We start from the raw sequence: 15,647 nt of genomic DNA on the forward strand, positions 1-15,647 counted from the left end.
TTGTTCATGGTCATGACGTCTTGGGAGACCAGAGGAATTCATTACATGGTTATACTTAAACACATAAGTAGTACATATTTAGTACATATTTGCCTTCCCAGTCAAGTGCAATAGAGCTGAACTAAAACTATGCAGTACCCATAACCAGGTGAGGGACATTCTTACTCTTGCTGTGTACTGCTGGTCTTTGGAGCAAGTGCTTGCATATCACAGTACTTGTTTGATCCCACTTCTTCCCTATCTGATATACATTCATGCAAAACCTAAGTCAACTGTCTGGTTTAAGGGTATGCTTTGTGTAAAGAATAATCAGCATTTTATATGCAGAAAGAACAATATGCAGTTTATGTGGGTTTTGCCTCATTTATAAGAATCATAGTGAAAAATTGCAGAGTCAGCATTGCCTGATCAAGACTCTCTTTCATCCAGGTTTTCCTTGCTTTAGTGTGTGGAGTGGTCCTGCTCAGCTGTGCATTTGGAAAGCATTCTGGATTACCCCATGTCTATGGCAAATGCTCTACAGTCCCACAGCCAGGCACTGTATTGCCAGAAAGGAATTCAGTCCCAACTTCCTAAGGCAGGGCATGGAATATAATTTATATTAGGCAACCTGTATATTATACTGAAAGGAGACCATAAGAACAGGGGCAAAAAGCTGAAAGATTTTTGTGATAAAAGACAAGGACCAAGGGAGCTACTAGAAAATGAACTGCATAAAGAGGCATATCTGTATTTATGTACAAGTGCTACAGTGTGCAAAAGAACATTAATGAAAAGTACAAGTGTGATGTGCATGCAGAGTACTATGTGCTTCTAACATGTTGATTTATTACACCTTTTGACAATAGTTTCCCAGTAATGGATCATAGCTGTTAATGATGATTTTAAAATGCAATTGGAATGAAAACATGACTTCCTCTCTTTAATCTCTTATGTGTGACACATTATGGAGAAGATATCCACTACTTGTGTTGTGGTATACTATGATTGGCCAGTGGCACAACATGCTATACAAAGCTGGTACAGAGCAAAGTTATTTCATACTCCCCTTTCCAGCTTTCCAGTTGTCTTGGCAAGTCTTACATTTATGTGTACATACTCTGTTTAGAGTTACTAATTGCTTGATTTTTATTTCCTGGGAGACCAATGACATTAAATAAATGCCAAAAAAAATACTTTACACGACACAGGGTATGTCAACGTTTATAATTTGTGACAGTTTAGGCTTTAAAAATATTGCCTCACATTTTCCTCTAGTTACAAAACACTTCACATAGACAGGAATTGTAAATGACTCTTTTATAATGCTTAAAAATAGGCATCTGAATCATCTATTTAGTGAACCTGATGCAATTCTTGGGAAATTTGGGACTCTCAGAATCATGTGGACTGAAGAGACTGTCAGTCATTGGGCTCAAGCAAGTGATGTCAGATAATCAGTGAAAAAGGTTGGAAACCACACCAACTGCCATGCAAACAGAGAGTTAGTTCATACTCTATTTTCTCAACTTCCATCTCCAAGTCTTACACAAATGCTGAGGAGGAAATCACAGAGTCAAAGACTCACTAGGGTTGGAAAAGATCTTTAAGATCCTTGAGTCCAGCCATTAACCACTGTTAACTGCCAAACTCACCACTAAATTACACCCCTAAGCACCACATCCACGCATTTTTTAAATACCTTCAGGGATGGTGACTCCACCACTTCCCTGGGCAGCCTATTCCAGTGCTTGACAGTCCTTTCAGTCAAGAAGTTTTTCCTAATATCGAATCTAAACCACCCCTGGTGCAACTTCTCTCATCCTGTCTCTTGTTACCTGACAGAAGAGGCTGATCCCCGCCCGGCTACAACCTCCTTTCAGGTAATTGTAGGGAGTGATAAGGTCTCCCTTGAGCCTCCTTTTCTCCAGGCTGAACACCCCCAGCTCTCTTATAAGGCTTGTGCTCCAGACCCTTCACCAGCTCTGTTGCCCTTCTCTGGACATGTTCCAGCACCTAAATGTCTTTCTTGTTAGTTAAGGGCCCAAAACTGAACACAGGATTCCAGGTACAACCTCGAATGTGCTAAGCACAGGACAATCACTTCCCTGGTCCTACTGGCCACATTATTGCTGATACAGGATGCCATTGACCTTCTTGCCCACATGGGAACACTGAGACTTCATATTCCTCAAAGGACTGCTGGTGGGAGAGAATAGAGGATAATGTCTTCAAGAAAACTGGATTTCAGGTTTGCTTTTCCTTGGAATAGCATTTTTTTGTATGTCCAAAGCTAGAAAGGGCTTTCAGGTATTTGATTTTATCTTTCTACCATCGTTCTCACAAACATTAGCCTAGAAGAAGCTGGAGAACTCATCTTGTATAGTCAAAAAAGGTAGTAATGTCATTTCAGAATTATATATATAAATATTCACCCCAAAAGTCAGTTTCACATTTTGCCTTCCATCACAAATTTATTACATTCATAATTTTTTAATTTTCCTTACCGTGAAAACAAAAGGTTAGCTTAAGCAAAGTTGATGGCAGCAGAAATCAGTAAAACGGACACAGAATTTTTATTCTGAAAATGAAAAAAGAGACTCCCTTTGGAGAACTAATATTGCACACAACCAAATTGCATAAGAAAGAGAATATTTCGTCTGCTCACTTTCTTTCCTGGTATGATTTTGGTAGCTATTTTCCTAAATGGCTCCAACTTTTTTTTTTCCAGGTTTCAGCTCATTTGCAGAGAAGCAGCCAGTTATTTCTCCAGAACTAAATTTTACATCCACAGGCACCAGTCACATGAGAAAGAGCTCATCTGCCTTGAGATATGCAAAGTATTAGTTCTTCTAGTTATATTATTTTGTTAAATAAAGAAGAAATACAGTGACAGTCTCCCATATGATGGGCAGGGGAGAACATTAGCACCTTACTACCCAAATCTCTGCTCACTTTCTCAATCAGACAGGGTGATCTTGTTTTATTTACTAAATTGTCCAATTGTAGTTTGAACTCCCGTTTCACACATTTGCAGAGCAGGTCCACTGCTTTGTCTTTTCTCATTTCTTACTGTCTAGTTTTTCCTTATGTGCAACTCATGTCTCATAAAGCATTTTTTGTGGGGAGAGAACCTGTTTACAAGTGCTAATGTTCAACTGATTTGAAATCAGCCATATGTTCCCCTAAATTACTAATTCTGCTTACTCATGAGAAGAGCAGAAACCGTATTGAGAACACTAGGGGTGAAAGCCTCTTACTTTCTGGTACCGTCTATGTAGAAGTCAGAGAATGGTCTTGTCACACGGTGCTGGCCCAGCCCGCGGCGCGGCATGTGCTTTCTGTCCAGGACCCTGGAGAGTGCCTTCCCCCGCTCCGCGGGGCCGCCCGCTGCTCTCAGCTCTTGGTGAAACAGATTTCAAGAAAAGACGTATTTTCAGGGCGGCAAAAAATGTGTATGGGTACTGCTACCCATTCTGTCAAACGGGAGACAAGGCAGATATGTGTGTGCTGGTGATTTATGTGAGAAATTTCCCTCAGGGCATGTTTTCTTTGTTCGCTATAAATTCTACACTTCCTGCCTGTTATTCCTCCCCTGCAATGAGAAAAATAGTTTGTTTAATGAGATTTTGATAGACAGTACTTTTTTTTTTCCAATTAGTATCCTGAAATAGAACTTTTAAATCTTTTTAATAGCATAGAAAAGTCTCTGAGTCCTCCCTTCTTCCCACTGAGAGCTGCATAGAGACACTTTACCTGTCATTTACCTTTGCTTGCATTGCTTACATCCCTTGATCACAATAACATAACCTTCTTGTGACAACAATAGCAACTACAGACATGGGCAGAGTTGGGACGATGTAATTTTACCTAGCAACTACATTGGAGAACTCTCCTCTCTGAGGATTGTTTGAAACACTCTGCAAATCACAGGGTGAAAACTTTTAAGCAGCAGTGAGTATAATTGTCTCTGAAGATGGACTCTAGATTCTATTCTGATTTTGGAGTTTCTTCCTGCAAACAATTTTCCTGGTAATGATTTTGTTAAAAATCTTGGTATTGGAATGACCGGATAGAGTCCTAAAATTAGTTTAGTGAGTGTATATTAGCATACATGTTCAGAAATGTGTATTCAGTTTTAAATTGAAAATTATAATTCAGATAATTTTTTATCTCACAGTTTCATTGTGATTATCAGCTGGTAGAACTGACATGTCTCCTGCTATTTAATGTCTTACAAGAATAAACTATGCAGAGCCAAGAATGCACAATGGGATTCCTTTTAATACTTAATCAGCAAACAAACCCACACTATACCTTATCTGTCAGACAATTTATATTCCAGCAGGTAAGATTCCTAAAGAAAAAGAACTCAAAGCAGAATATAACCAGTTTACTAATTAGATGTCAAATGGCTGACTACTTATTCTTGCACATGGATAACATACATCAATACAGTGCACATGAGAACACATATTATACATATCAATAAGCATGTGGGTGGAGGACAGACCAGATGATCACTTTACATCAGTTCCAACATTCCTTCTCAGTGATTCTCTCTCTGTGAGAGTGCACACAACCATGCATAAAACTTCCTTGTCAATGAAGGATAGGTCATGACAGGCATTTAGTTACCTGTTAATAGTGATTTGAAAGAGTAGGTGTAAAATGCGACTTTAAGGACAGCTGCAGAAAAGATTTTTTATTTTTGTAGAGAAAAAAGAGAACACTTCAGAGTACTAGAAAACAACAGATTTGGAAGGATTCCAAAAGAATATGTGAAATTCCAGATCAATTTCTAAGATCTTGAGCATAAACCTCTTTGTGGTTGCTGGCATTAAAGAAATGCTATTCAGCTTGAGTGAACCTAATACTTCTATTCAAGACTGTCTCAAAGGAATGAAACTAACTAAAAGATTAGATGGAATCTGAGTTTTAGTCCAGAGATTCATTTGTAGCAGGATTCCCTTTAATAGTAAATGCTATTTGATATTATTGATGTGGGCGTTACGGTACTCAAAAGCATGTCATCTCCTCGAAGGGCTCTATAATTCCTATGGTAAAATGACTGTACAGAAGTCCCTTTCCCCTTTGATAACTGACCCACAGGGCATTCACTGAGTTCAAAGAGAAGGCACAGATAAAATTTTTTCCCTTGTAAAGGCAATCTACATAGAAGAGAGAGCACAAAGAATCACACTTTTTTCCCTCCTATAGACACTTGTTTTATTAGGTATATTCATGAATAATGTTTCCTTTTCCAAATGTTGACTCATCTTTACTTAGGTTCATATTGTCATATATCATTCTGAGCAAGTGACAGCACAACCTTTTATGTTATATAGATTTATCCCAAATAACATTCTTTTTGAGTCAACTGCCCCAGAGAACAAACATAATTACATATTAAAAGCTGCAGAAGACGTTGGTGCTGACTTGTAGGGGTAAAAATAACTGTACAACTCAATACAACAATGCATTGAACTCAGTATAGACATGTATTGTCAGTATAGATATTTGTTTATAGCCACATTTTATTCTGTTGTTTTAGCCCTAATAAAAACACAGGACTAAGCCCTTAAAAAATCAGAATGAATCTGTGATTTTTTTTTTCTTGATTCCTAAATATTATTAAAGTCTGTGACATGTTCAGATGTCTTGGTTTCCACTGGGATAATTTTCTTTCTAGTAGTTGGTACAGTGCTGTGTTTTGGATTTAATATAAGAATAATGTTGATAACACACTGATGTTTAGCTGTTTCTCAGCTGTGCTTACACTAAGTCAAGGACTTCTCAGTTTCCCATGCTCTGCCAGTGAGGAGGTGCACAAAAAGCTGGGAGGCAGCATAGCCAGGACAGCTGACCCAAAATGGTGAAAGGGATATTCCACTCCATGCCCATTATATAAACTCAGAGGACCTGGGCTGGAGGGCCTGATCAATGTTTAGGGCTGGGCTGGGCATCGGTCAGCAAAGTGGTGAGCAGTTGCATTGTGCATCACTTGTCTTGAGTTTTACCTCTGTCTCTTGGATTTTTGTCTTCTTTTTTTAAATTATAATAATAATTGTTATTATTATATTTTACTTTATTTCCACTATTGAAGCATTTAACTTTATTTAATTTTTTTAAATAATTTTAAAATTAATTAAAGAATATGTTGTTATTATTTCTTTTTAAAGGAAATCTAAGCTTTATCCCTTAATTGGAATCCCCCTATATCTAAAGTTTTACAGCAAAACTAATACTGTGTGTCTAGAACTGCAGCATGTGTTTATCCATTTATTTTTTCTTAATACTGTCCTATGGCACATTCATCATATATGTATGCGGAATTTGAATTAAATGAATTACATTTAAAGATACAAAATTTCTGCTTACAATTCAACAGCAGTACACAATTTCAGGTTATTAACTTTATATTTCAGGTTTTCATGTTGAAATTTCCATGGATCTCATTCCAGATTTATGACAGAGATTAATTGCAAAAAGACAGCATAAGTAATTTTCATTTCCTTATTAATATATCTCAGTTCCTATCCTCATTGTCAATACTATATTCAACATATGTAACTCATGAAGGTACGCAGCCAGTAAATTTTCCTATGGCCAAGTCCATTAAAACTGTTTCTCTATACCTTTCTTTTACAGGTATATTAATAAGACTTTTTACTGCTAGACTGTCAAATAGTGCCACAAGGATTACAACCATTTCAGGAAAGAAGACATTATTTCAAAAGGTCATATTTGCAGTTTTTCTAAGTACTACAGATTATATGAACATTATGTTCCAATTTACTGTTCATCTACTTTAAGAGGGACAGTTCTCAACTGAGTGATCTCAGCTGCCACTGTGGTTGTATTGGATTTGATGGGAACTGGTGGTGCTTCTCACCGTACTGGGGTAAGATTTGAAGGGAACAAAACACAAAACACTGTATTTTACTATAAAGTCTGTAATCTGGCTGGGTTTTGGATCAGATCCCATATAATTTAAGGTATATAATATCTCAATTACCTTTAAAAAATAACTTCTAAACAAACAAACAAGCAAGCAAAAAGCCCAAAAAGCCCACAATGGTCTCTTTTTGCTAAAAGAGTCCAGTGCCCAGTTCCTGATTTGTGCTTCAACACCTCCTGAAATGGATCGGGATGCTCTGAGTGTAGAATTTCCTGGAGTAAAATAACTGCCTTCTAGAGCTGTCAAATTACTCTGTATAAGTGTATAGCTGTACTTTCCCTAGTGCATAAAGGGACATCAAGTAAGAGAGTGTTTAAGGCCAGAGAGCTACATTGTTAACGTAGTTATTTATCACCTGCCTATCCATAGGTGGAGATAGGTCTTCAAGGGACCTGTATGAGTTTTGTGCTCCAACTTGGTTTTTGAAAAACAGAGGTAACACTTCTCCCCTGCTGCTCGTTTCCCTGTATCAATGAGAGATCACATAAAATGGGTACCATTTGACCAACTCTCTGTTTCTTCAAAGAATTCACTCCAGGGGCTGCTGAGGAAAGTGCCAGTTTTGCACTTTCATGCATAACTGCTCAGACATGTCTACCACTATCCTGGTTCTATTTCCCAACCACCCTGTGAATTTTCTGAAAAAAAATTAGGTAACAGTTTTTCATCTTATCCCTTTCATGTTGTCTTCATCTTTTCAAGCCTTTCTATGGTTTTCCCAGCATTAATTCATTCTCCCACCTCTTTTCTGCTGCCCTGCACAGTCAGAGGTTCATAGGCCACCTTGACATCAGGGGATTATTTTTCAGCAAGATGACAATATTTACATCAAAATTGGAAGCAAATGTTTTAATAACAAATTAAGCAATCAGAGTAAAGTTAAAGTCTAAGATGCATGCTAAAGACCCAGAGTAATTCAGATGACTAAACTGAAGCTAATGCATATGGGCTGTAAATCAGTAATTTGACCTCCGTCTGTGAGGGACAGTTGTTAGAAAGAGCTCCTGCTAGAGCCTGAAGGAAGCAGGCTCATTCATTTCCCTTTAGAGCTTGATATAGACTGATAAGTTACAGAAAAAGGAAAGAGTCTGGGGATCAGTGAAGAAACTAATAGTTTTTATTTGCTTCCTACAATCTGGAACACTTAATTCAACATCCTTATACTAACATTCCACTATTATCAGTCCTTCTTCATGCACAGTTGAACTGCTTCATGATCTCACTACACTAACTCTGACTAACTGGTTAGTTTGCATAATACAACATCTGAAAAGGTCAATTACCATAATTTGAGAAGGTAAATGGTTAAAAAGTATTCATGTCCTCACCACAGATCCAACATAATAACTGCACATACTTGTAGCTCCCAAACTAGAATAGTAATTCAAAGATGGAGAACCACAGAGGGAACAAATGGAAATGCTTTTAGTAGAAAATTGAGGAATTTTTTCCATGCTAGGTAAGACATATCCTTCCACTATTTGTGCTGGAATGGTGGTCTGCTGTGACTACCTTAGTAGGTGGGATGTCTGCTTGTGGGTATATGTTAGAGCAAGTACAATCTATGTTTAGAACCAAGGTTAGGAAATAAATCCAGAAGCCATAAGTTATGTTTACTGCTCATTCTCTTCTACCAAGTCACTGCTGCAGATGTGCTAGAAAAGGATTTCTAGACACTACAATACCATCTTTTTTGCAGAACTGCCTTCCTTTCTCCCTGAATTTTCATCTCCAAACTGACTCACTTTCCTCACTTAGTGTCTGTACACAGAAGATATTTTCACTGTAGCTTTGGCTGGTCTCCATTTTTGCAATTTTTTGCCAGGAGCTATTTTTGCCAGAAGTCACGTGTGTGGAGGGTTCTGCCACAAAACCAACCTATGCGAAACCAATAGTACCAATAATAAACACTAAAATTAGAATGGGGAGGAGGACTAGATCTAAAAATGTGGTTCATTTTAGGTAGTGGATCAATGTTTCTATTTTGAAGTAAATTAACTCCCAAATGGGATTCTGTTTGTCACCAAAAGAACAGAATAGCACATTGAGTAGATTATTTTTCAGCAAAGGAAAGGATACACATGTGAGTTTTGGTGACTGTCTTTCCCAATTTTACAGTCAAATGTAGACTCTTTGATCTAGGCTGCTAGAAGATAGCAAGTCTTTGAAGAAGACATTAGAAATTTATAAAGTATCTCAGAGATTTGATGTTAAATAACAGATAACATTTATGCAGGAATTGTAAGACAAATAATCTTCCGCTTTCTTACAAACTTCCTATAGAAATTACCCCATTGCTACTAAACTTCCTTAAAGTGCATTTGAGTAACTTGTGTAAGTTAAATCAATCAATCACAGCTATATAATTAATGTCCTGGTGTATATATTTTTTCACATGCTAGTCAGGATCTTATCCCAAATATTTATCACATAGTAAATACTAGAGGGGAAAAAAAGGCCCAAATATCTAAACCTCTTAGCTTTATACAGTTCTGCTATACAAAGGTAGACCTGAGGTTGATAAAAATATCACCTTTACATTACTTTTAGCCAAGTTTCCTCTACTTGCATGAAAACAGTGATGGTAGCTGTTCAACTCTTAAAAAGAAAAAAAATTCTTCCTCTTACTTGAATAAACAGAAAATTCATTGGAAATTTCTGAAAAGGCATGGAGAGGGTAAAAATTGAGATAAAACTTAGTGACATTTATGCATAGGTGTCTGCAGCAGGTTGTCAAGCATAAGACAGCATGCAAACCGGGACACTTAATAACAATAATTCTAATAATTTTGGAATAAAATTCTTGCAATATTTATGCTGCTAACACATATAAAAAATATAGAAAATTACTAGATGGCTTCTGCAGAGGAAACAAATGTTTGCTATAACATTATCCATCATCTTTCATATGTACATCATCTGTTTGTGACATATATTTTTCCAGATTGCACCCACGCTAAAATGATACATTTATATAAACCAGATGCTTTGTGTTTTGCCATCAGCTTATTAGCTCCTTTTTCAGTTGAGATGATGCTGTTGCAAAACTTGGTTGGAAAGGATCTGTTTTCATCTGTGGCCACATGGTGCCTCTGAATATCTCCAGTGAGGGAGACTCCACAACCTCTTGGGGCAACCTATTCCAGTGCGTGGTCACATGCACAGCAAAGAAGTTCTTTCTCATATTGTAGTGGAACATCTTGTGCTTCGGTTTCTACCCATTGCCTCTTGTCCTATTGCTTGGCACCAAGAAGAATGTGGCTCCATCCTCTTGACATCCGCCCTTCAGAATGTTATAGATATTGATAACATCCCCTCTCAGTCATCTCTTCTTGAGCTTAAACAGGCCCAGCTCCCTCAGCCTTGCCTTGTAAGAGAGATGCTCCAGTCTCTTAATCTTCTTTGTTGCCCTCCACTGGACCTACTCCAGGAGCCCCATGTCTCTCTTGTACTGCGGAGCTCAGAACTGGACACGGTACTACAGATGCAGCCTCACTAGGGCTCAGTAGAGGGGCAAGATCACCTCCCTTGACATGCTGGCAATGTTCTTCCTAACACATCCCAGGATACTACTGGACTTCTTGGCCACAAGGGCACACTGATGTCCTTACAGTGGTAACAATTATAGGGCTGTGGCTAAGAAAAGGCTGGATAGATCACCTTCTTGGGTGAAAGCTGGAGAGCCCAAGGGCAGATTACAGTTACTAAGAGTCCTGTGGTGCATTTGCATCAGTGGGAGTTTTGCGGGGCCACGTCACCACAGCCTCACTGTCTCCTGACCACTTCCTTGTCTTTCAGCTTCTGCCACCTCCATCTCCCTACTCAAGACTACAATTATAACAAATGACTATGACTGTTGTTGCTGCTTTGCATTTGACTTGACTGTTATAGACAGGCTACAAGAAAGATGTACACACCTACTGACTCTGAATAAATTGTTACTTATGCAGCAAACCAGAGCCTATCCCAATATCTGGGCTGTGATCAGAACTTGGGACTAGTCTAAGCCTACACTACTTTAGAGAGTATGTCCTAGCTCAAGTAAAGCAGAGAAGCACTAACAAAATTACAACATTTAGAATTACTTTAAATTAACTAAAAAGTCTTCACATTTGCCTTATGCAAATAGTGCAACCTGAAACTAAATGCAGCTCACGGAATTGGGCTTGAGTTTTTTTAACATGTTTAGCCCAATCTGTCTATGATTAGATGTTGGCTTTATATAGTCACTGAAGAAGTAGCCGAAAGGGGGTTTGATATTCTCTGGAAGCATCTGCCTCATAAAATGAAAACATAATGTTTCCAGAAAACACTGGTAAGTTGACTTCGCTATCTGTCATTAGAAAATAATCTTTTGTGTTGTTTGCAATCTGATATATTTGTAACTTATCTCTTCTTCATAATAACTGTTCTTCATTTTTCCACCTCAGTAAGCTAAGAGAAGGATCTGGGTTTTCAGCTTGTCATTCTCTCTTCATTCACTCTTTCTTTCAACCAGGCACACAGAAAAATAACTCGTGTTCAATGCCAAAGTACTGGATCATATCTTTTCAGTCCTGAAAAGTCACTGACTTCTTTAATTTAAAAAGCCACACTTGTCATTCTTCCAGTTCAAGCCTAATCACACATATTTAAGGTGTCTGACAGCTGCAAGTGACAGTGCTTATAGTCTCTTGAAACATGCACTTCTTGCTGGCTTTAATATGCTTTTAAATAAGTGTTACTTCTTACTTTCCTTTAAAAGACAAAACTGCTCATTTTTCAACAGTATTTCATCAATGTGAAATTAATCTTTTTGGATCTGAAAGTGGTGTCTATTTATAAACCTAGACCCTTCTTGTGCATTCTGTGCAGTTGGCAGGGAAGCTAGCTGGAAGGGGACGAGGAGCTGACCAGAGCAGGTCCCCTTTACACAGCCCATTGTGCAAGAGCCCAGAGAACCAGAGGAGACTCAGATGATTAGCTGCTCTAAACTGTTGCTTTGTTTTATTTATTTTCTACTTCAGTTGGAAAGGACCTTCAATGATCATCCAGTCCAACTGCCTGACCAAAATTTAAAGTATATCATTAAAGGTGTTGTCCAAATGCCTCCTAAACACTGAGAGGAACAGGGGATCTACCACCTTCCTAGAAAGCCATAGAATAGAATAGAATAGAATAGAATAGAATAGAATAGAATAGAATAGTTTATGTTGGAAGAGATCTTAAAGATCATCTACTTCCAGCCCCCTTCCATGGGCCAGGACACCTTTCTGTACACCAGGTTGCTCACAGTTCCATCCCACCAGGCCTTAAACTCTTCCAGAGATGCGGCCTCCACGACTTCTCTGGGCAACCTGTTCCAGTGCGTCACCGCTCTCATAGTAAATAATTTTTTTCCAGTATCTAACCTAAACCTACTCTCTTTCCGTTTTAATGCATTCTCCCTTGTGCTGTCATTACATGCTCTTGTAAATAGTCTCTCTCCATCTCTCTTGTAGGCTCCCTTCAGGTACTGGAAGACTGCAATTAGGTCACCCCAAAACCTTCTCTTTTCCAGTCTGAACAAAGTAACATTTTGGCTCTGCTTAGCTTGTTTTCATGCCTTCGCTGACCTGACCTTTATTACTGCCTGCGGTTACATAGGCCTTCGTCCTGAGCATTGATGGGAGGCTAGTTTGGGAGCAGATAAAAGAGCTGCAGTTTCTAGCACGCTTGGTGGAAGGAACAAGCCATGTCATTGTATGTGAAATAGAAGCTAGAGACACTGAAAAACAGCTCTTCTTTCTTGCGATTTCAATTTCATAGTTTCTCTGGACACCAGCTACGTAATTGGCTCAGTATTATCCAGGGATTAGAGATACAGCCTGGTAGGTGCTCAGTGTGCCTCAGTAGGTAGTGAGACTGCTGGGAGATGACTTGCTTAGCCCTCAGAAGCCTTTTAGGCTGCTATGAAGAGATGATGCTGTTAGCAGGTGCATTGAAAGAATCTCAGAGAGCTAAAAATCACCTCTGTTAGGAAATGTGGGAGACCTTCATTAAAAAAACAAACAAAACCCCAAACCAACCAACCAAAACCAAACAAAACCAAAAACAAAACCACAAAAAAACTAACTAACAAAAAAACACACACCAAAAAAAAAAAAGGAAAAAGGACATTCCTTGTTGTAGTAAATCTTTCTTAGAGCATCTCCAGATAAATAATTTCAAGATTAACTGATCAAAGAATTTCTGAAACTTCTTATTGGTCTAGTACAGTATTAAATATCATATTGACACAATGCCTTCATGATTGTTTAATCACAGTCAGCATTCTGTTGGGAGCCACTCAGGCTACAGTCCCCCCAGGAGTTCCCCTTCTATCTGTCTTTGCTCTAATTGACCTAGCGAAAAAAAGCCCTTTCCTTTTTCACTAAACCAGTTTGGAGGGTGAAGGTACATTAAGCAGAACGAGCTGATGAAACCACTCCTCACCACTGAAAAGGGAAAACACTCCTTGTCTTTCCTCTCCTCCATGTTCCCTAGCACCTGCTCCCACCATGTAGGTAGCACTGAGGACTCCTCTGTGACCTCTCTGCTCAGTAACACAGCACATAAGCCCAGAAAAGAAGAATATTCTCTTCTTGAATAGTGAGTTCAGTTGGCTTGGGGAGGGGACTGATGAGCATTAAAGCGAGAAAAGAAAGGGAAAGAGAAAGGACTGTGTGGAGCCAACATTGCAATGAGGCCCTGTGAGCACAGGAGGAGCAAGACCTCCCATTCTCAGGGGACAGTGAGATGTTAGAAAAGGGGCTGATGGACATACACCCTGGAAAAATTCACCCTCTGGGTTTTTTTTATTCAAATGTGTCAGTGTTTACTTGTGTGGGCATTACCAGGAATATTGCTAGGGGAAAAGAAGAAAGATGAAATGCAGTGAAAGCAGATTGCTATTTGTAAAACTGCTGGAACAGTATTAACCTGGACAAGTATAAGAACAAAAAAAGCACTCCATATGTTCAACACATGTTTTTCATTTTTTAAAATACATTGCTGCTTTTTGACAATTTGCATGTATTTAATATTTTTGTTGTTTCAAGATTATCTAATAATATCTGTCTTCAATTCTGCCATTTAAAACTAGTTTTCATTTGTTAAATTAAATACTCTGAATGTCCTGAAAAGAACAATTTACTATTATAGCAAATATAAACAGCATATATCTATAGAATATATTAAAAAAATTTTGAAAATACATTAATCATAGAACTGGTAAAATAAAAAGTTAAATGCAAATTTTCTATATACCATGCATTTCATAAAATCAGTTTCATTAATAAAAAGTCATAATAAAAAATTAAAACAAAATAAAAAGTCAATTATTACGTTATGAAAATATAAATAGGTTTCTTGAGTTAAGCTATATTCTGGAAAGTAAGACTAGTGTGTATTTTGTCCATCTATAACAACCTTTACACTTAGATAAAAATAATATCAGAGATTTACAGGATTTTGGGCATCCACAGAGCAGCCATCCACATACCAATCTGAAGGCTTCCTGCAGTCTGTAATTCTGGTGTTCTTCACCTCTTTGTACCTTGCTGTGCATGAAGCTGGTGAACGGTCCTGGGAATCCAGAGAGGTCCCAGCTGTCTGGAAGCTGGTGAATGTTGTCCTGATTTCTAAGAAGGGCAAGAAGGAGAACCCTCGAAACTACAGGCCGCTGAGTCTCACTTCAGTGCCTGGTAAAGTTATGGAGAAGATTATTCAGGGAAGTATTGAAAAACACCTGAAAGACGACACAGTCATTGGTCACAGCCAGCACAGCTTCATGAGAGGGAAGTCCTGCTTATCAAATTTGATTTCCTTTTATGACAAGGTAACCCACCTAGTTGATCAAGGGAAGCCAATTGATGTAATCTTTTTGGATTTTAGTAAAGCTTTTGATCCTGTCTCTCACAGGATCCTTCTGGACAAAATATCCAGCCTACAGCTGGATAAACACATCATGTGGTGGGTGAGCAATTGGCTCACGGGTCGAGCACAGAGGGTAATAGTGAATGGGGTAACATCAGAGTGGGACCTGTCACTAGTGGGGTCCCACAGGGCTCCATCCTGGGCCTCGCTCTCTTCAACATCTTCATAAGTGACTTGGACACAGGACTGGAAGGGATACTAAGCAAGTTTGTAGATGACACAAAACTCAGCACAGTATCACCAACCAGTTGAGGGAGGGGATTGTCCCACTCTGCTCTGCACTGGGGCAGCCTCATCTTGAATATTGTGTGCAGTTTTGGGCACAGCAATATAAGAAAAATATTAATCTATTAGAGTGCATCCAAAGGAGGGCAATGAAGATGGTGAAGGGCCTTGAGGGGAAGCCGTATGAGGAGCGGCTGAGGTTACTTGGTCTGTTCAGCCTGGAGGAGACTGAGAGGAGACCTCACATTGCAGTTACAACTTCCTCGTGAGGGGAACAGGAGGGGCAGTTCCTGATCTCTTCTCTGTGGTGACCAGTGACAGGACCTGAGGGAATGGCCTGAAGTTGTGTCAGGGGAGGTTTAGGTTGGATATTAGAAAGAGGTTCTTCACTGAGAGGGTGACTGGTTAGTGGGACAGGCTCCCCAGGGAAGTGGTCACAGCACCAAGTGTGACAGAGTTCAAGAAGCACTTGGACGATACTGTCAGGCACATGGTGTGACTCTTGGGCATGGTCCTATTCAGGGCTAAGGGTTGGACTCGATGATCC

This window comes from Neopelma chrysocephalum, unplaced genomic scaffold (genome assembly GCF_003984885.1).
Source record: "Neopelma chrysocephalum unplaced genomic scaffold, ASM398488v2 Primary Assembly neopelma1_67, whole genome shotgun sequence".
Lineage (NCBI taxonomy): Eukaryota > Metazoa > Chordata > Aves > Passeriformes > Pipridae > Neopelma > Neopelma chrysocephalum.